Source organism: Prosopis cineraria, unplaced genomic scaffold (genome assembly GCF_029017545.1).
Source record: "Prosopis cineraria cultivar Desert tree isolate PC_DT_omini unplaced genomic scaffold, ASM2901754v1 PC1, whole genome shotgun sequence".
Taxonomy (NCBI): Eukaryota; Viridiplantae; Streptophyta; class Magnoliopsida; order Fabales; family Fabaceae; genus Prosopis; species Prosopis cineraria.
In genome coordinates, this window is record NW_026555332.1 from 32,201,926 (window position 1) to 32,219,756 (window position 17,831).

Consider the following 17,831-nt stretch of genomic DNA (forward strand, 5'->3'; position numbering starts at 1 on the left):
ATCACTCTCTCTCCTCTATGTGAATTTTTCACTATATTGGGCATCGGAGGATGATAATTTTGTCTCTTCTTGGATTTTATCCAAACCCACTAACTTAAATGGGATTAGTAGGTGTTGTTTAAGGTTTCTATACCTAGGTTTAAGAATTATATGATGTTTTGGAGTTGGGCTCTAAGGTTTGGATAAACCCTAGGCTTAAAATGTGACTTTGGGAGCATTACGGACCATAATTTAGTGTTGTTTAGGTTCATAGAGGATAAATAGAGCTAGTGAAAGTTTGTTAGAGCTTTGGTTAAGCTAATGATAGAAATTAAGGAATGTGGATAACTAATATTAGCTTAAAAGTATGTATTTAATCATGCAGATTGGAGTTGAAAATTAATTATTAGTATTTAATCATGTAGGTTATTGTTGATCGAATACCCTTTAAGTGGAGGCAAGAGGAGTGTGTAATTTTCCACAAGTAACTCTTTTTGTGACGAAAGAGTTAAAATAATTGGATAATTTAATCCTTTTACTTTTTTGGATTGTTGTGAGTTTTATGAAATATTAATATGTTGTTTTGATGTGTAATTATGCAATAAAAGCATATGTATGGTTTTAGAAAATTTATATGAAATGGAAATGATTTGAAAAGCTATACTATCCAAACATATAAATAGTTGCAAAAATATTTTCATACATTGATAACGTTAGAAGTTGATACTGAGTATGATGTTGTAAAATGTGAATATAGATATTATAATGTTCACCTTGATATTACTAAGACAAAGTACATGAACATACGACATCGTTATGATAACCAAGATTAATTAATTCGTTATATGACGTTATCATAAATTAAGGGATTAAAATCAAGTTTAAAAAATTTGAGATCCCAAGAAAACTTTTTCAAAAAGATGTTTGAGTTCAAACCATAATTTAAAGCAAGCTTAACAAGGTAACGAAAGCATGGATACATAAATTAAGTCATACGATGAACAAAGAATGATAATCTAAATACCTTCTAAATTGCACAGTCCGTCATGGCGCAGGGCATGGCAGAGGGATCAATTTCCTCATAGTGTAGGATGTCACAGTGCATATGCTTTATACCAAGTCACACACCTGCTATCGTAATAGTACTTTAGGACCAACTTCTAGGATGTGCGATTTCACCATCTGATGTTTGATTTGAGAATTTAAGTGTTTACATGTAGCTCTTTAAGCCATATAGCTATTAGTACTAGTTTCATAACCAAACACTTTACCATTTAAAAGTTAGACACCTGGACACAAAATTATTCTTTTTCCTTTTAAAACAACCACAAGGGTGCCCAAAGTCACTAACCAAGTGCCAATAACCCTAGGACCACTTGAACCAACTCAAATGAACCATAATACACCTAATTGAATAGTTATTCAACATAACATATATTCCAAACACAATTTGACCATTTAAAACCTTGATTTCACTTAAATCAAGGGGTGGCACTAATTCACAAATAACAATCTCTTGGCTATCTAAACACATACAACTATTAATAAAAATGAAACTTACATTAGTATCTTGATCTCTTACAATAAGTTCATTACAATTATATTTTTTTAGATCGAGATACCCATAAATAACAAATTTTCATACACGTATCCTAACACAAGATATGTCCCTAAGTTGGCCTATTGATATAATAATTCATTACAATACTAAAAGAGGGGGAAAGAGCTATACAAACTTAAGCTCCTCAAACTTATGCTCAATCTTCCTTCTCTTTACCCCTATTAGAGCTTTCACTTATAAAACATAACCACAAGGGTGAGTCAAGAAGTCAATAACTAAGTAATATAATCTATCCACAAGCATCCAAGACTAGTATATGAGTATGTGAAGTAGCAAGTAAAACATTTATCAGATGCACCCAAACACATGATTATCATATACTAATCCATAAAATGCATAATCAACATTATCCACCTTATATTCTTCTTACTTTCTTTGACTGAATCTGTGGACTAACAAAATATTAGGACCAAATCCATGTAACTAGACCAACTCAAGTTCACTAATCATGGGAGGTAATCTCAGCCAAAGGCACCTTCCCCTATTATGGACCATAGATTCCCTGTTTCCTCAAATATTTAGGGTGTCATATGCCCAATTTATCTCATATAGTACTAGGGCTTCTAAATAAAAAATAAAATGTGCACTGAGGCCTTTATGGTGCCAATATATCATATGAATTTCATACAAATATCTCCTAACAACTCTAGAATGAACTCCCACCCTCTCACCATGATCATGCTTATGCCAATCAATCATACACATATTTTTTCATCATAGATAATTGCATAACATTTTTCTAACATTTTAAATGGCATCTAATTCCACAATTGTTTACAAATACAAGTAACAAGGTTTTGAGGATAGAATAATACTTTAAATCATAAACACTTCACACAAATTTTCTAAAGCACAAAAAAAATCATGCATATATAATTTAAAACTTTTCATAATAGAATGTAAACATACATTTTTGCAAACCCATAACCACTTAAATACACAAGTAAAAGGATTAGATTATCCAGTTACCTTAACCTTTTTTGTCACAAAAGTGTTACCATAGCAGTTTACCTACTTCTTAATAGTCCACTCACTCAACAACATGCAATCAATTTTTAATCTACAAGATTAGACACTAATTATTGATCACATCTCTAATTAAATCCCTTTTAGCCAAATTTTGGATATCCACTATACCTAAAATCTTACTTTAATACAATTAGTACTTCCAACACACTCCATTAATTTCATTTAACATCTAACCACTTAGATAACATCAATCCTTTACTCACATTACTCCAAATTTCACTTAGGGCTTGTTCAAACCCTGACCAAAAATTTCAAATCACTACAAAATCTATAAACTAAGGTTTAGAAGTTTGATTTACTCCTTAGGGCCATAACTAAGCTAATGTGTTCGGTCAAAACCCAAGGAGAGATGAAAATAATACCCAACACTCCCCAAACTAATAGAAATTTTGCATATAAAGAAAGAGAGAGGATAGAAAGCTTACCTCGAGGTGTTATTAGCTCAAATTGCTTCCTGAGAGCCCCAAAGATAAAGCCCTAATAGAGAAATTATCTGCCTTTATCGCCCCTTCTGGTCTTTCTTCTTTTCTCCTTTTACCTTGAACACATGAGACAATTTAATTAAATTAGATTTTTGTGCATCCACCACAACGAAAGGCACAGTAAGGCATAGAAACATTTTAAGCCTCACTCTATGTCCTAGTTTACTTGAACTACTATTTATGCCTCTTTCAAGGCTATCCAATAATGTAATAATCTTATTAGTAGTTAAAAAATATTATTAACTTATTAATTACTCAATGTTGCCAATTTACCCCTTTTAAACACTAAAAAATCAGAGTTTGAAATCTAAGATGTTACACATGTGTTGAGATTGTACATAACATGTTGCAATATATGTGATAGCATAATCACATTGTGAGAGGGTGGGAGTTCAACTTATGGGAGTAGAATTATAAATCCATATAGTACTTATTAACACCATGGGTAGCCCTAGTGTTTAGTCTTTGTTGTATAGAAGTCCTAATACTACCATTAATATTAGATAGGCATATGACAACTTGAGTATTTGTAAAGGGAAAATTTTTTGTTTAAGAATGGGTGTAGGCACCTTCGGTAAGGCTGCCTCTTATATTTGGTGAGTTAGGGCACTTTAATCGCTTAAACTTAGTCCTGTTTATTAGTTAGCCCACAAATTCGGTTAGAGATAATGTAGAGGAGATAAGGATTGTATGTTGATCATACATTGCATGAAAATAAATATGTATTGTTATGCTTATTGATCAATTAATGGTTTATAGCATACTTTGTATGCTCATTTACTTTCCTAGCTCACTTATAGATAGATTTAATTATTTGGTTACTGAGACATTTTGCTTACCTCCGTGGTTACAACTTTATAAGTGAAGACTCTTTTAAGGGTAAGGGGCAAAGCTGTGCAGGCAAGGAGTAGTAGGAGGACTACTTTTATAATGCACTTATTTCATTTAATGTGTAAACATGAAAAATATATATTTCATATTTGTCAATTTAGGACAATCATTCTTTTAGTTGTACTTACATGAGTTCAATTATATTATTTTGTGTATTTTGGCCTCAAACATTGTATGCATGGAAAATTTCTTGTGAGATGTTAAAATACTAGTGCAAATGCATGACTGATATTATTTGATATATTTTGGTGGATTTTGGCCAATATAATTGTTATCTAGTGAATGATGATGTTGCACCCCTTTTTAATGCAAAGTGTGGGGTTTGGTTGGCCAAAATGTGTTTAATGTGATTATGTGATTATATGATTGTTTCATTAGGTGCATATTAATCCTTATGAAGCAATTCAAGTGTTAGTTGGGCTATTGGCACTTGGTGGAATATTTTAGACACCTTTTGGCTTATTTTAAAAGTAAAAGTATCATTTTATACTTGAGTGTCTATCTTTTAAATATATTGTTTTGTCATGAAACTAGTGCTATTAGTTAAGTTGCTCAATTAGCTACATAAAGACACTTAAATCATTCAAATCAAACATTGAACAGCATAAAGGTACACATCACAAGTTCATTCTGTTGTGTTGCCATAACAATAAAAATGAGCTATCATGATAGTGGTTTTATGCCATGGCACACGATACCTTATGAAACCACTTCCAATATCCACTTTACATTAGGAGGAATTTACCTAATCACCACGCTCACCAAACCAAACTATATTTAAATATTTTGTTTGAAAATCTTGGTACCCATGACTTGTTTCACAAATCCCCAAAATCATTTGAAATCTAACATAAAATAATCATTGCACAGTGAAAGATTAATGCTTGCATTCATCAGAATCAAATACATGTCATCAAAGAAAAGAAACGATGTCAAAAATTAAGCCATACACCACAATATGTAACACCTGTGCCATGATATGTGACACAAAGCCACAATCAGCTCTTCTCTGTGTCATGTGTAGTAGCACACATGACAATATTGGTGGATGTCATAAACCAATTCACAGGGCAGACTTCTGGCATGCGTCGTTTCCACATACAATGTTCAATTGGAGTGATTTAAGTGCTCACATGAAGCCTTTTTTATAAGCTAACTAATGAGATAAATTTAGACACAATCCAATTGTCCAATTAAAATTTAGACACCCTAGTGCAAAAAGCTACTTTTTAAAAAAAAATTTACACACCCAAGCACTCAAATCATACATATTGTCTCATTAGACCATTTTAAGCCTTAAACCAAGTTTAAAAAGACCTTATTCACCTGATTGACAATAATTTATATCATACATACACACAGATAAACATTTGACCATTCAATAGCCCATTTTTACATTTCATAACATTACACCAAACACATTAGTTCGGTCATATTTTCACAGTTTCACTACTAACTCACATACTTCCATATTCATAACAAGTTCACTCATTTTATCACATATTCACACATATAGGCTAAGATTAATAAAATCATATAAATCTCAATAATTCACTACTTATAACCATTCAAAACATGCATACAAGTCTTATGACAACTTTTACATACAATATCCATAAAAAGTTTGGATTCATTACATAAAACTCTGTAATGCATAGCTTTATTAACACTAAGCCAGCTCTAAATCTTTACCCTTGCCTTGATCACTATTGTGACCTATAAAAATATAACCATGGGGTAAGATAATAATCTCAATAAAAGAATAACTCTTTACTACTAACTATCATATGCAACCATAAGCAAGTATTACATAATATACATTTAAACATAACATGTGACGCAACTTTCATCTCAAATCACTTAATAGATATAATAATTCACCACTAATCACCACTTTCACAACAATTCACTACCAATAGCATAATTACTATTAATTGAAATTTCAAATCACCTTAACTTGAAACCATAACCTCGTGTTAAACCAACACGCATACTCATTGGCCCTGAGCTCACCTTCAGTAGTAGAAACACCTGACCAAAGGCATTCTATCTTACTTCCAAACTATAATTTCTCTCATTATATACAATGGGGTGTCATTGGCTCTAATGCTATATCATAGATGCTAAAGGACCCAGATCTCCAACACCGCATCTCAATATATATGAAGGAGATAAATTCAATTCTTCTATCATAGACATCTAAAATTCTCTTTGCATTAACTTAGGAAATTTCTCACAAAGAAATTCATGTGGCACAAAAAATATTTTATCCACATAAATGTTTACAACTAATAGATCATATTTTTCTTTTTAAAAGAACAAAGTTTTATCTACTAAATTTTTTTAAGACCTTTACTTAAAAGAAAAGAGCTCAAGTTATCATACCAAGCTCTAAGAACTTTTTCAAGACATGAAGTGCCTTTTTAAGTTTAGAAACATGACTAGGCTTAAAAGAATCCTCAAAATTAGGAGGTTGTTTAACATAAAATTTTTCAAGGAAAATTTCATTTTAAGAAATATTTTCTTAGATCCATTTGAAAAAGCTTGAAATCCATCATGCACGCAAAAGATTCATTATAATGAATCTCTTCTTCTTGATTATAATCTTTAGCTACTAATCTAACTTTGTTTCTAAACCAGTTTCATCATGGTTGCTACCCATTTGCTTCCAATGACTAGATAGTCACTAAATTTAGGCACAAGTTCTCAAATTTGATTTCTTTCAAACTGGTTTAGTTCTTTTTGCATACCTATAAGCCAAAATTCATCTTTTAAGGCTTCTTCAATATTAGAAGATTTTATTTCAAAAATGAATGCAATAAAATTATAAACTTTCCTTAAAGAACTTATAGTTCTAACCTTATCATCATATGAAGCTGAATTTTACATGTTTTCCTTTCATATAGGTTTCACACAACTTGTCATTCTCAAAATTTAGTTTTAATAATCCAATTACTAATTCTTTCTTGATGAGCTTGTTGAGTTGCTTCATGTTAAGATGTGCAAGCCTCTATACCACAACCATCTTTCATTATTGATAGTAATGTAGAACTTTGTCTTGTTCAAAGCTTCATCCTCTTCCAAATCAATTATGTAGACCTTTTAAACCCTTTTTCTAGTGAGAATGGTGTCTCTAAAAAAATAGATTTTGATTCTAAATAGGACCTCATGTCCTTTATCACATAATTGATCGCCTAATACTTAGTAAATTGTGATTAAACGTATCAACCAAAAGCACATTTTTAATTTCAAGAGACAATGACTTCTTACTAACTTTACCTATACCTAGAATTTGTCATTTATCATCATTTCCAAAGGTGACTTTTCTTCCTTTTCATTCCATGATGTACACAAATTGTGTTGTTACTAGTCATATGTCTTGAGCATTCACTATCTACAACTTGTTGTTTTTAGTTCTTAAACAAACCTACAAGATAGAATTATCATTTTTAATTTAGGTACCCATATTTTCTTGGGTCCTAAGATGACAGATCAAACTTCCTAACTAGATCAAAATAATTCTTAAGATATGTTTGCTTAATATGTAGTTTACACCCAATTCTAGCTTTGTTGAAACCACTTCTTTGATATATTGAAATGTGTGTGTGTTTCAAGATTTTCTTTCCTTTAACAAGTATATCTAATCTAAACCTCAAATCATCTTTTCCTAAAGTATTGTTTTCATAGTGTAAGTATGATAAAATATTATATTTTTGAAAATCAAATAATGCCTGATCTTAGGCGCTTTTTTGATTGGTTTGTTTATTGTCTTCATCGCTTTTATTGTTTTCTTACTTATTGACATTATTTAAATTAGTCATTAAATCTATTTCAACTTTCTTACTTGCTTTTATAAATAATAAAGATCACTATCTTTCCCTTAGTTCAACTTCTAAGATACTATAAGAATTATTACTATATCAATCTTATGCATTGTGGGAGCAATCATTATTTATTTAGCTCAATTATATAAAGCAAAGAATTCAAAGCTCATTATAGTTCAGTAAAAATCACAAAGAAGAAATATGAAGATAGAAAAAAATCAAAAAGAAAAAATAGAAGAAATTGAAATAGTTGAAGAAGTAACGCCTATTTCTTTTTTTTTTCTTTTCTAAATTACAATAGGAGCATTAATAGCTTAAGGTATGAGGTTATAAGTGAAATTGAACCCACGACCTCTCACTTATAGGAAAATCATCCGTCCACTAGGCAATTGGACAATAATGCCCATTTTTAAAAGTAAAAAAAGTACCCTTTCACCATTCCAATAAGATGACACATCAAAGGAAGAAGAGAATAATGAGAGGCCAATTAAATGCTAGAGCCTTCATGTAACACTTACCCTAAATGTTATCTAAAAATCACACAATTCAAATAAACTAAGTGTAGTTAAGGAGTTGATCCTCTAACCAACTTAGGAAACAAATCATTTAAATCACTAAACAGATACACCATCGTAAAATAAACTTTTAAAACCTTCAAAAAAATTTTATAGGTTCTACTTAGAGCGCACGGAAGCAAGTTAGGCAAAAGTGAGGTAAAAAAATGCTGTCATGACAGCATGACAGCATTGAATTGCTATCATGATAGCATTAACAGCATTGAATTGCTATCATGATAGCATTGACAACCCTCTCGGGGCCACTTCTGGGAGGCGCTGTTCTATCATCCAGTTCCCGATTGAAGAAATTTTAAATCTCACATGTCATTCTTAATGATTACTAGTAGTGCACCAAATTTCAAAAAGATCTAATAGTCAGATTAAAAATTAGACTTGTTACAAGTTTGGTCATTTTTGCTATCATGATAGCACATTCAGACTAGCTTCTAGAGTGCACCATTTCATCATCCGACCTCCGATCAGAGTGATTCCAAAGCCCACATGTTACATTCAAAGGGTACTATAAGTATACCAAACTCTAAAAAGATCCAACAGTTAGACTAAAATTTATGCATGTTGTAAATTCAGCAATTTTTCCGGACCAACTTTCAAAGTGCACCATTTTTCCATACGATGTCTGATCAAGATGATTCCAAAGCCCACATGAAGATTATAAAAATTTTTACTCGTGACCCAAATATTAGGAAAATCTAATGGTCAGATTGAAATTTAGATACCGAGATGCAAAAATGCAGCTTCTTAGTAAAAACTATTTTCAAAATTATCCAAATCTCATCCTAATGGACACAAACCTGTGGGGAACACTTTGGACACGTCAAATAGGACTAAAAGTACCTAATAAAACATTCAAATGATGAAAAATCCCCATATATTAAAGTTTGACCACCTGGGTGTCATTTCTCAAAATGGACCTTAAACCCTCCAAAATATACAAATCATACAAGAGTAGTCAAAAATCAATCCAAATACCATGTATTTATATAAATACACCTGTTAAACATTTTCACTTGGTTTAGAGCTCCTTATAGGGCCCACATACCCACTCTCCCTATTCAAGGTGTATGCTTGCCTATAGCACATCATTTACAATACAATCACTTTGCATTTGTTTGTAGAATCACACATATTCATATATATACACCAAAATAAATATTTGCTTGTAGTGAAAACTTGGTCTATCAAATGAATCCATTAAAACCACACACCATAACTAAGTTTTCTAAACATAAGTCTACAAGCGGCAAAAATTCATACACAAGCACACAATCCACACATATTCACATATCTATATAGTCACATCTTATTGGCAATTTAATCCTAAATACATCACACTATACTTGCTCAAAAGAAAGGGGTTGCAATTCCTTACAAATCACAAGCAAACCCCTAACTTTACTCTTTTCCCCATCCACCATTGGATCCTTCATCTGGACTTGTAAATATTGCAAAAAAAGGGGTGAGACAACCACAGTCTCAGTAACAGAGAAATCGATATTCCTTATTATAAGGAAAGCCATCGTCAAGTAAATAAATAATAGATTCAAAATAACACATAATTAATCAATTAAAATGCTTGAATGCAAGAGATAGGCTGATATGGCCGTTCCTGACCAACAGAATGCCCCTTAGCACTCTTTAGCTTATAGGTAAACCTTATACCCACTGTACCTCCACAAGCACAAAACATAAACTAAGGCATGATCTGATCCACTAAATTGCTTGTGCCCCTTCAACGTGAATCCTAAGTAGTCAAAGCTAACTCTCTCCCAGAGCCAGCCCGACTTACTCTCCATGTGAGGGCTACCTTGGCCTAGGTACTCAACCTCACACTTCATATGTCGGATTCCCTCTCCCACTGAGAGGTGTCAAACACTCAATCCACTAACCACTTTACTGTACTAAGCCCACAATACGAAAGGTAACACTGAGTATTGACAGTGAGCTATAGAATATCACAAGATTACATCTTCCCATTTGTGAACTCCTATCAAGATCATGCCTCCTACCCTTTTTTACCTTCTCCGAGTATTGACCACTTCAACACTCAAGGTAGTATAACACTCATAATTCATCTCTTAAGCAGTTCCTTAGCCTATCTAAGGTACCAAACCTAGTTACACTTCTTTAAGTGCAACTCCTCATTTTTTATGATCACAATGTATACTAATAATCTTATTTCTATAAGTAACATCATTACTAAATAGATAGCAAATATAAATGCATTATTATTAAAGCAATACCCCATAAACCCTTCTAAAATACATTTTATTTGCATTCAATTGTTTAAAACATGTAATGCATGCTAGATAATATTATCTACTCAAAAATGGCAAAACAAAGCAATAAAAAATATAAATTCTCCTATTACCTCAACCCTTTAGTACTAAAAGGGTTCCCCTTATACAAAATAAGACTTGGCTTGTCCCTTAACTTCTCAATAAGTTCCACCAATAATTTCCTACAACATATAAGTGATCCATATCACTTTTCATGGCAAATAGCATTAATGAAGACTATAACTCATATACCACAATTTGAGTCAATTAGCCATAATCCATCCCAATGGTCCATATATTAAACTAACCATTCACATAATATCACCTAACCACCAAAACTATTTATTAGCCACCATTAGGCCAATTTCCAATCCATATAATTTTTAATTAATTAAAAACCTTCACTTAGTGTCACCAACTTTCACTATTAGCCTTTTAATGAAAACCAAACCTTAATTTAAATCTTATTAGGCTCAAATAGCAAAATTATAATTAAATCAATAGGCTTAAACCATTAAAGAGCAAAATGCAACCTCTTGGGGTTTAATTTATGCCCAAAACACCTCTTTTCATCCAATTATCCACTCAAAACATTAGATCACTATATAGAAACTTAAATCATCCTCCCTAGAATCTAAAGAAACAAAAGCTTACAAGAATAAAGCCTTTGGGATCAAAATTCAGAAATTCCCTCTTCTAAAAATTGAAGAAAACAAAGAGGGAGGGAAGAAGATTGAAGTAGGGAGTTTACCTATCGCGTAGCCGAGCTCGCAACGGCCGCAAAGCCTCCTAAATCCAAGCTAACTCCCTCTCTTTCTCTTCTCTTCTTCCTCTCTCCCATTCGTGCATTTCTTTCCTTGTTTCAATTTTTATTTTCTGTGACTGTTTTTCCCTTAAAAAATGTGTAATACTTGCCCCAAGTGTTATCCAAAAATCACATAATTCAAATAAACTAAGTGTGGTTAAGGAGTTGATCCTCTAACCAACTTAAAAAATAAATCAATTAAAACCCTAAAAAAATTATAGGTTTTACCTATAATGCACGGAAGCAAGCTAGATGAAAGTGGAATAAAAAGATGCGGTCATGACAGTATTAAATTGCTGTCATGACAGCCCTCCTGGGCCAACTTCTGGGAGGTTTCGTTCCATAATTTGACCTCCGATTGAAGTGATTTTAAAGCTTGCATGTCACATTCAAAGGGTACTATAAGTGTATCAAATTTCAAAAAGATCCAACGGTCGGATTAAAAATTAGACATGTTAAAAGATTGGTTATTTTTGCTGTCATGATAGCTAAAAAGCTGTCATGACAGCACCTCCGGACTAAATTTTAGAGTGCACCACTTCATCATCCGACCTCCGATCAGAGCGATTCTAAAGCCCACATGTCACTTTTAAATAATACTATTAGCATATCAAATTTTAGAAAGATCCAACGAATGGATTAAATTTCATGCATGTTGCAATATTATCAATTATTACTGTCATGACAGCACTTTTGTTGTCATGACAGCTACTCCAAACCAAATTTTGGATTGTACAGTTTCTCTATCCGATATCCAATCGACATGATTTCAAAGCCCACACGAAGCTTATAAAAGATTTTACTTATGACCCAAATTTTAGAGAAATCCAATTGTCGGATTAAGATTTGGACACCCGGATTCAAAAGTGTAGGTTTTTAGTAAAAACCATTTTCAAAATTATCCAAATCTCATCCTAATGGTCACAAACTTGTGGGAACACTTTAGACACATCAAATAGGACTAAAAACACCTAATAGAATATTTAAATGGTAGAAAAACCCTTTATACCAAAATTTGACCACTCGGGTGCCATTTCCCAAAATGGACCCTAAACCCCCAAAATGCACAAATCACACAAGAGTGGCCAAAAACTATTCCAAATATCATATACACATATGAATACACACGCTAAACATTTTCACTTGGCTCAGAGATCTCTGTAAGGCCCACGCACCTACTCTCTCTATCTAAGGTATATGTTTGCCCATAACACACCATTTGCAATGCAACCACTTTGCATTTGCTTGTAGAATCACATATATATCAAAATAAATATTTTCTTATAGTGAAAACTTGGTCTATTAAATAAATCCATCAAAACCACATACCATAGCCAAGTTTTCTAGCCACAAGTCTACAAGCAATCAAAAATTCATACACAAGCCATACAATCCACATATACTCACACACATATACATAATTATATCCTATTGGCACCCTAATCTTAAATACATTACAATAGATTTGCACAAAAGAAAGGGGTTGCAGTTCTTTACAATTCACAAACAACCCCTAACTTTGCTCCTTTCCTCGTCCTCCACTGGTTCCTTCGCCTGGACCTAGAAATATTGAAAAGAAAAGGGTGAGACAATCGCAGTCTCAATAACAGAGAAATCTACATTGATTATTACAAAGCAAGCCATAATTGAATAAATGAATAATAAATTCAACATAGTATAATTTAGCCATTTAAAATGCATGAATGCATAACCTAGACCGGTATGGCCTATTATGACCAACTGAATGCCCCCTGGCACTCTTTAACTCGTAGGTAAACCTTATACTTACTTGTACCTCCATAGGCACAAAACATAATCTAAGGCATGATCTAATCCACCGAACCGCCTATGCCCCTTCGACATGAATCCTGAGCAGTTAAAGCTAACTCCCTCCCAGAGCCAGCCCAACTTACTCTCCATGTGAGGGTTACCTTGGCCTAGGCACTCAACCTCACACTTCATATGTCGGATTCCCTCCCCCACTGAGTGGTGTCGAACACTTATTACACTAACCACTTTAGTACACTAAGCCCATAATACGTAAGGCAACACTGAGTACTGGCAGCGTATCATATAATATCAAAAGTCCACACCTTCTCATTGGTGAACTCCCACCGAGAACATACCTTTTATTCATTCTACCTTTCTCAAGTATTGACCACTTCAACACTCTAAGGTAGTATAATATTTATAAATCTCCCTTAAATAGTTCCTTAGCCTATCTAGGGTACCTTACTTAGTTACACTTCCTTAAGTGCAACTTCTATTCCTCATGATTAAAATACATGTAAACAAATCTCGTTTTCATAAAAACATTATTGTTAAACAATTAGAAAACATATTTACACTATAATCAAAGTAGTACCCATAACCCCTTATAAAGCACATTTAATCTTTTAAAACATGTAATGCATGATAGCTAGTAATATTTATTCAAAAATAGCTAAAATAAAGTAATAAAAAATATAAATTTCCCTGTTACCTCAACCCTTTGGTACCAAAAGGGTTCCTCTTGTATAAAATAGGACTCGGCTTGTTCCTTAACTTCCGAACAAATTCCACCAACAATTCCTACAATATATAAGTAATCCATGTCACTTATCATGTCAAATAGCATTAATGAAGACTATAACTCATACCACACAACTTGGGTCAATGAGCCATAATCCATCCCAATGGTCCATATATGAAACCAACCATTCACATAGTATCACTTAACTACCAAAACCATTTATTAGCGATCACTAGGCTAATTTTTAATTTATATAATTTTTAATCAATTAAAAACCTTCACTTAATGTCACCAACTTTTACCATTAGCCCTTATAATGAAAATCAAACCTTAATTTAAATTTTATTGGGCTCAAATAGCAAAATTATAACTAAATCAATAGGCTTAAACCATTGAGGAGCAAAACCCAATCTCTCAGGGTTTAATTTATGCCCAAAACACCTCTTTTCATCCAATTATCCACTCAAAACATTAGATCACTATATAGAAACTTAAATCATCCTCCCTAGGATCCAAAGAAATAAAAGCTTACAAGAATAAAGCCTTTGGGATCAAAATTAAGAAATTCTCTCTTCCAAAAATTGAAGAAAATAAAGAGGGAGGGAAGAGGATTGAAGTAGGGAGTTTACTTATCGCATAGCCGAGCTCGCAACGGCCGCAAAGCTTCCTAAATTCAAGCCTAACTCTCTCTCTTTCTCTTATCTTCTTTCTCTCTCCCATTCGTGCGTTTCTTTCCTTGTTTCAATTTCTGTTTTCTGCGTCTGTTTTTCCCTTAAAAAAGCTGATATAAGACTTTGGGAAAAATTACAAGAAATGACCCAACATTTTTTATTATAGCACAAAAGGCTGGGTCAACTTTGGTAATTTTTTATAGTTAAAAATCAAATAAAACCAAACTTTTGTTGAGAAAAATTCAAACTCAGTACCTCTATCAAATTATTCTAAATTTTAATTTAATTATAGATATTTTATTTTATTTTTTAAAATAAATTCAAGTCTTAAAATTTTTTGGAATGTTACAAAGTGTCTCTTGATACCATTTTAAACATTGTATTTTATCCAGGCATTTTATATATTTAATAATTATAATAATAAACTCAAACAAAAAAAAGTAAAATAGATAAAATAAAAAAAATCTTTAATTAATAGGGTTTAATTTTATTTCAGCCTAAATAATCTTTTTTTAGTTAAAATTTTATTTTTTCACTTCATTAAAACAACCAAAAAATATAAAAATATAAAAAAAATTTAGGATTATATTTTCAAAAATAATAATAATAATAACATAAAGAAAATATTGGGAATTTCATTGGTCTTCAAAATTAATTTTGAAAAAAAAAATATCTTACTTAAGTCTTGAAAAATTTCTCCCAAATTATCTCAATAATTCAAAGATTAGGAGAATCAGTTTTTTTTAGAGGTCAATATTTTTTAATTTTTTTTTCCTTAAATCTTGTTACTTTCCGATAATAAAAAAATCAAGAGATATCGTTGTTCAAATCAAAATTAAATTTTTCCTCTTGATCAAGTATAATTAACAAGCAAAAAAAAAAAAAGGTTATGCTTTTTAAAAAAAACAAGAAGAGACATAAACTGAAGGTTAAACGCTGGAAAACCAGCATTTAACCATCAGCTTCTTTTCCTCAGTGCAGAGAAACGAAGAACATAGAAGGAGAGCAGAAACATAGCACATTTTCGGCCAGAGAGCAAAATAGAGAGAGCAGACGATTGCACGTACGAAGAAGCAAGCAGAACACGAAAAACACAGAGAAAGGCAGAGAGAGAGAGAGAGAGAGAGAGAGAGAGAGAGAGCAGACGACACACACGAAAACGTAGAAGAGAAAAAAAAAATAAAACAGAGCAGAGAGCAGACGTATACACAAAAGACTTGGCCACAGGAAAAAGCGAGAAAGGCAGAGATAGAGCAGACTCACGCACACACGAGCACAGCAGACGGAACGCAGAAGAAAAACACAGAATGGCAAAAGGCGAGAAGAGCGAAAGAGGGAGACATGCACGACTGGGTAGCTGCAGACATGGGGAAGAGGAAAAATACGGCTGGGCTTTTCTGGTGTTTGTTGAGCTCACACACAAAGACTTCTAATTTTTTTCCACCCCACATGCAGAGAGAAAACTCCAAGGTTTGGGACGAGAGAGCTGGAGGCATTTTTCTGCGCAAAAATGAAGAATAGAGGCTACGACTTGCATGCAGTATAAAACTCCACACTTCGGTTTAAAAGCCATCACTTTGGCGCCAACTATGACTCCTCAACATTCAAGTTTTTCTTTCGGTTATTGTCTTCCTTCTCCTTCATTCCTTCTACACGTCTTCTTTGGATACGCTGGAGTTGTTTTCATCACTGCAATAGGTTCGATTTGCTGGTTTTTCTCCCTCCTTTGCTCTGCTATTGGTCTGCTCTGATTTTCTTTATCTTATGTCGTCCCCGTTCTAATTCTTGCAACAGGTGTGTGTGTAAGTTTCTATGTTGATTATGTTGTCATGGAACTGATCCTTGATGGGAATTTGCTTGTGCTTGAAATAAGGAGATTTGGAAGCTTCAAAAGTTTAAAAATTGATAATGAATATTTAAAAAGATATTTAAAGTGAAAGTAGTTTTGTATTATTATTGTGGGGATATTGTCACCCGTAGAATGTTTGCTAAAATGCATAAAAGAAGAATGAAAAGAAATCTTATGCCTGTTTTACCAAAGTTAAAACTGAATCTAAAATCTGCTTTTTTTAACGTAAAAGAGCATATGAATCGAATTTAATTTTTTATCTCTTTATTTCTTAAAATTAAAACATCAACTTAATTTTGATTTTTATGGGAGATAAATTGGGGTGATTGATGATAATGATGATATGTTAATTTTGTTTATTTTAATTGTTGGATGTTATTACCACTACTCTCGTTATTTCCTTTAGAAAATTATATCTGAGCATTAAGCCAATTTAAAAAATCTTGAAGAATACATCCTCAAGTCAAGAAAAGAGTGAAATGTCAAAATAATTTCTTTCTCTATTCTTTTAAATGCTAAATTTATATTATGCACTGATTGTAAATACAAATATCCTGATTACCTATTTGTTGTGTGAGATTTTAAGAATCTCTGTAGGCATTTAGAATGATCTCATACCGCTTAAATTAATAAGATTTTACAAGTGTGAGGATTAATTTTGTATACATCAAGTATGGGTTCCAATAACTCACCATTAAAATTAACTTTTTTTATATAATTTAAATTAATAAAATATTTAAGTCTCATATGAGATTTCAAAAATCTTTATAGAGATTTAAATTAATCACATCATCGTATGGAATAATAAGTTCTTGCAGATATTGTGATTATTAATGTGTATATATTAAATAAATAAATTATTTCTGTAAATAAAATAATAAATGTTTTTTAATGAAATTAAATTAATGTATTTTAAATTATAATCACATTTACTAATGAGATCTTTAAGTCATGTGAGATTTTTAAATCTTCATAGACCTCTAAAATAATCGTATTACTACATGAGTTAATAAAACTCTGTAGGTATAACGATTCAAATTTCATATGAAAAAAATATACATTACATGCAATAATAAATCTAGTAAATTAATAAAAATATTTAAATAAATTTAATTCTTTCATCGTATGAGATTTTAGAATCTCTGCAAATATTTAGAATAACTATATTATCGTATGAGCTAATAAAGCTCTACATGTATGGCAGTTAAATTTTCAAAAATAATAAAACATAAAAATAATTTTTAAACTCTTTTCTTTTCTTCATTTCAAAAATTCAAAAATTAAAAAAATAATTAAAATTAAATTAATTTTTAC